This window comes from Phalaenopsis equestris, unplaced genomic scaffold (genome assembly GCF_001263595.1).
Source record: "Phalaenopsis equestris unplaced genomic scaffold, ASM126359v1 Scaffold000567, whole genome shotgun sequence".
Lineage (NCBI taxonomy): Eukaryota > Viridiplantae > Streptophyta > Magnoliopsida > Asparagales > Orchidaceae > Phalaenopsis > Phalaenopsis equestris.
The window spans coordinates 428,316-434,185 of NW_018165007.1; the positions used below are offsets into that span (position 1 = coordinate 428,316).

Genomic DNA, 5,870 nt, shown 5'->3' on the forward strand with positions numbered 1-5,870 from the left:
ATAGCATTGGATAGATATCCATTCTAAATGAACCATGGATTAATATATTGTGAAGATATGGTGTACCCTAGTTCCAAGTCAACACCAGGGTCAATCCTAAAGCTAAGTAATCCTATAGGGACTCTTCTTGAATTCTCTTATAATGATCTTATCTACTAAATGCTAGAGGTTAAGATCATTATGTGGAATTTCAAGTTGAGTAAAAAGAAGAGTTTTGAATTTCTAATGGTGGGGTACCTTTTCTAATTTTCTAAGACTAGTCAATAGGAAAGTTCTATGGCTAGACCTAGGCTACTAAAGAAGTTTTCTAGACCTCAACCAAAAATGAGGTCAACAACCCCCAAGAATACATTTTCGGCCAACCAAGAAGGCACAAGAAAGAGCCCCTAAATATCACATGAAACAATCATACTCTAAGCACCAACATATGGATTTTCTTGGCCAAGCAAAAGAACAAAAAGATTTTCAAGTATCACATGAAACTACCAACCATTTAACCATTCCCTAAGCATGAACAAAAATTTCTACCAAAGTGAAGAGCAAACCGGCAACGATTCGAGGCAACCAAAGCGATTCAAATGGAAATCCAGCAGCACCTCCCCCTTGCAAAAATTCGGCCCGCCCTAAGGAACTCCCCAAATGGGGTTTTTATAGCCAGAAGGGAGGGGAAGAACCTACCCAAACCTACCTGGGGTGAGTCGACGCGAAAGAGACGAGCGAAGGAAGCGACAAGAATTGCAGAGGCGTGGGAGGGGAAAGCCGGAGCTCGACAGAGGGAGTAGGTGGAAGTTTTTTCTAGAGATTGGAGCACGGGGAAGGGGGACCTCGGCCGAAGCTTCGCGAACGAAAGGAAGGAGGCGAGACTCGCGAACGGGAGAGGGGGTCTTGCGTGCGTGAGTTTAGGTTTAGGGATATAGGGATTAAAAATAAGGATTTTTTTTAATTTATATAAAAAAATATCAAATTTCGTGCAATTGATTCATGTGCGGCGCCCTAGCAAAATGGGTGTCCCTTTTAGATAAAATTGACATTCCGGACGCACCAACACAGTCCGTTTTGTCATTCGGAGTTGTCCGGACAACTTCGTCGACAATCGGATCAAAAATGTGTCAAATTCAATTTTATTAAAATTTTGACCCGCAATCGATCGTCTCAGAAATTTATTCAAGTTCTTGACAAATAACGGCGCAAGCAATGTGAATTGTAGTGATCGAACGTGTCGACTCTCCGAATTGCGAAGTTTGTGCGCGCGGAAGTGCAAATTGTGCAAGAGGCAACTCTAGGGCTTAATGATCTTATGGGAACTACTTTTGAGTTCCCTCATGTTAGTTTCAACCTTTTACATGCTAGAGGTCAAGAACCGCATGCGAAACTTCAAAAGAGTATAGAAGCAGTTTGGATTTCTAAAATGAGGTGAGTTCCATTTCTAATGGTCTAAGATAGTCGAAGGAAGATTCTTAAGGCTAAACCCTAAATCCTAAGAGGAAACTAACCCTCACTAAAAATGAGGTCAACAGCTACGACCTTAAAACAGTCGATAAACCGTCAGAAATATCAAAAGCGAAGGTATTTCTTTAGATAACCTACGACATGTGGTCGTCGGAAAAGAGCATTATTCATGTAGTGCATCTTCATTAATTCAAAAGAAAATTAGATATGTGCACTTATCATTTATAGTGGATTATTTCAATTAAGCTCAGCCCCGGGGATTTTTTCCTTTTACAGGATCTTCCGCATAAGAAGTCAAAATGTCTCCTCCCACTTCTCTTTCATTAACTGAGTGTGTACTAAGTTTTTGTGCAATGCTATGATACTGACTTGAACCTTCTGACATGCATCGAAGTGGTTCAATTATTATTAGTTCTAACGTGCATATGCATCCACTTGTAATGAAATTTAAATTAATATATTTATTGGCACGATGAAATTATTCATTGATGTCTATTATAGGAAATTAGAATATTCAGAATTATTTTTGTTATTGTTAGCAATATTGATTTTTTTTTAATCTATCAACTTATCTATATCTATCTATCTAATTAATAAAGTTTAAATCAGCATTAAGAAGCATTAATATATTTGTTGGCTTGTCGTTTACTATGGGTCACCTTATTCTAACTGGCTATTAGAGCCTCAGCTCTCTTTGGAGGCGTGTGGTCATTATCCATTTAGCAGTCTTTTAAGCTGCGACTTTCTCTGGGAAATAACGAACCACTCATCCCCCATTCTTGATTTGAATGATTTTAGAAGTTGATTTGAACTTGTAAATAAGCTTAATTTATTGGATGAGTTTCCAGTTTAAAGACACTAAGCTCCAATAAACAAAGCTAAGAAATTTCTGAGACCTTACCAAAACTTTGTTTTATTTTGGTTCTCTTTGATTTTAAATTTTAAATATAAAAGTTATTTTCATGCGGTACTTGGGATTCAAATCATACCAGCTGGGAGAAAATTCAGATAAGGACTATCGAAACTATAATCAAAGAAATAACTGGGGTTTTTGGCCAATTAACAAACCCGTCGTTTAATATATTGAAAATGCTTTATTTTTCTCATAAAATGCGCCGATATTCACTTGTGTTTCACGGCTTTAAAGAGGTGGTCAGCGGCAATTGGCGGTGGCAGAAGTGACGCTGTACTTCATCTCTTTCTCAAAGCCTCAAGCTCTCCTCCGTGACTCTATTTATAGTATTTTGGATGAAATTATTACAGCAATATAAATTATTTTGATAGGATGGTCCGGAGAGCTTTCTTCGATCTGATAGTGTTTGAGTGTCTTAAAGATGTTTGAATTGAGCAATCTTAGGCTTATTGGATTTGTCTTGTTGAGTCGCTTGATTCGACTATAGGCTTGCTAAATTTAATATTCGTTTGATCTTTTAAATATGTCCGAAAAACTCTCAAGGGTGGTTTAATGACTTGATCTAAGCTTGATTTGACTCTGATTAGACTAATTCATTATCATTGGGTCTATCCAATTGAACTGGTTATTTTGACTATAATTTTTGCTGAAATAGTAGCTCTAGATGTCTCTTAATTGAAGTTTGAATATTTCTTGCACAAAAGATTGCCTCAAGATTCATTTCATGCATCGAGATTCTTGTCAGATGATGAAAATTTATTGACGGCAAATTTACCTCATTGAAGGCGTATCTTCAAGTATGACAGTGAACTCTTGTTAATTTAAGGGAGTGAGCCAACCGTGAACAAAGACTTTTCACCATCATAGAAAAGCCCCTTCTCTCCAATCTGTGTCATAAATTTGTTTCATCTTATCTATCACCTCTCTGCCAATCCCCTTCCCATCCACAACTCTGTTGTCTTCCTATTTCTAGTTGACCTTCAATCAACTCTTTCCTTTCAAGACTAAAAATTGAATTGATAAACAAAATACATAAAAAAAAGAAGATTTGGCTACAATTTCTTAAACTACTAATCTTACTGGAAGAAAAGCAGGACAGGGAAATATAAGATGATAGTTGAATTATAAATTCATAACCCCAGGATTAGCCAAACACATTTGTAAATTTATGCAAGTAAAAAATATAGAAAGATGCACAATTTCAAGACTGCATACAATCCTTTGGAGTTAAACAAAATCATAACTCCCAGCTAACGAGTCAAAGGCAACTAAAAGAAGGGATAATAACAATGTTAAATGACTTACCTCTGATACAGAGAAAGACTACAACAATCCTACAACAGGAAAGAATAAAAAATTTTAGGGGCATTTTCATACATACCGCACAAACCTTACATATTTACATATCTGGCACGTCAACATTCATATTTACAAACATACCATTCAAATCATTAACATCACATCAAAAATATCAACATAACTATGTTTTTAAAAAAAAATTAAAATACACCTTTTCAAGCATAGGTTTATGACACTAAGGTGTTATAAGTGTAAATATTAAACTTTGAGTGTCATATATGCAAATAGAAAAGAATTGTGTGGTATGTCTATAAAATTCCCAAAAAAAAAAAGTTTTCTTATTCATTTTCTGCACAGGAATTCAACAGTGTACCAAGCAAATTTCTTTTTCCTATATTAATTGGCAGAGGGAACATTTATTTGTTTGAAGATTAAAATAATAATAGCAACTTCTTACTCTCACACTGACTTTTATTCTAGATAAATGTATTCAAGAATCAATTAAATCATTCATAGAAGAATTTTCTAAATCCAGAAACAGAAAACAAGGTATCTAAGCAAATCAACCAAAACTTTGAAGTTGAAAAACACGAGTAAAGTGCCAAAATTATCCCTTACTATGTTCAGGGAGCCTTTTTACTCCCAAAGTTTATAAATGTGTCAAAATAGCTCCCAAAGTCTTTAAATTGTAATTGAAATAGTCTCAATGGAAGACTATTAGAGCTCAAGTTTAAAATAGTCGGGAGATTATTTTGACACTTATATAAACTCTGGGACTAAAACAACACTACATACACAATCGGGGACTATTTTAACACTTACTTAAAACACAAGTAAATGAACAAAACATTGTAGGAAGGCAGGTTTAATGAGCAAGATATGTCTTCAAGGAATTAGTTGCAGAAGTTTTAATAGACTATAAGTGAACCTTGCCTAACAGTCCGATCAAATACTATACTCATATAAAACAAAAGACTTGAGACGGCAGCAAGCCAATTCTAACCACCCCAATAGTTAATTAAGCAGATTAAAGAACAAAGAAACATGTCATTATCAGAAACCTGCACGCCAGCATCGTTTCAGCAACATTGAAAAAAAAGCTGATCTGTAATAGCCGCATGAATGGTAAAAACTGAATTTCCCATTCAACATCTAGTTCATCTGCAGGAACAAAATTTCACAAGTTTGATACGGCCAAAATCATAAACCTAAATGGCAAATTATAATGGCGCGACCAGGCTTACCTTCCTCAATGGTTTCGGGTAGGAGCAGAGCGGAAGGAGCGGAAGGAGCGGATGAAGGAGACAGATGACGGAGCGGATGGAGGAGAAAAATGTATTTCGGTTATGTGAACGGCGGCCCCATCGTTGCCCTACTTTCCACAGTGATCTCTAAACGCAAAGGAATCGCGAGGGTTCGATCACCAATGCAGTGGTTTTGGGCAAAATTGGATTCCCATCTTTAGGTTCTCTAAATATTAAAAATTGGATGGTTGATGTATAAACTATTTAAAGAGCTGGGCTGGCCACATTGGGGGAGAAAAAATTTGCTACGTCAGGGTACGCATTTCTGCGTACATAATAGTGTACACGGGAGTTACATGGGAGTTACAAGCGTGTACACGAGAGTTACATAGGAGTTACAAGCATGTATAATTGTTATAGCGGGGTTACACGGGATTTACACAGGAGGTTACACGGGAGTTACACGGGAGGTACAACAGATTATAACCCCCTTGTAATCTCCGTATAACTCCCATGTACCCTATTATGTACGCAGAGATGCGTACCCCCTGACGTACGCAAATTTTTTTCTCATTGGGGGAAGCATTGGTGCCTAGGGATGTATTGGTGACGAAGACGTAGCAATGGGTCTCCGATCTCTCTAAAAAAGTCTATGTAAGAAAAATTAATTTTCTAAATTTCTTAAACTATTATTGTTAAAAATGATAATTAATCATTGTCTTAATTATATAGAAGTATGAGTAGCTTCGAGAGAGAGAGAGCAGAGAGAGTTGGAAAGCCACACCCCGACATCTGTCAGCAACAGTGGTAACTAATCTAGCATTGTGTAGTCTGCTTTCGAGCAATGAATGCAAGCAGCGTGAAATAGAAAGGAGGTCTACGGCCTGGGAGCAAAGGGCATGACATTTGTGGTTGAACTCTTTCGTGCTCCTATGGGTGGCTTGAGCTCGTTATAGTCAAAGCAT

At 36.9% G+C, this 5,870-nt stretch overlaps 1 long non-coding RNA gene across 3 annotated transcripts in view; it reads right to left on the reverse strand.

Annotated features, from left to right (window-relative positions):
* LOC110029368 overlaps positions 1-5,121 on the reverse strand; it is a 32,344-nt gene extending 27,223 nt beyond the window's left edge. For 2 of the 3 annotated variants that reach the window (XR_002294531.1, XR_002294530.1), the window contains exons 1-2: positions 4,906-5,121; positions 4,723-4,822 (exon numbers count right to left, since the gene is read on the reverse strand). This is a non-coding gene — a long non-coding RNA (uncharacterized LOC110029368). Of the gene's footprint in view, positions 1-3,667; positions 3,697-4,722; positions 4,823-4,905 lie in introns of all 3 variants that reach the window. The other variant, XR_002294532.1, reaches the window with a different exon arrangement.
* Between the last annotated feature and the right edge of the window lie 749 nt (positions 5,122-5,870).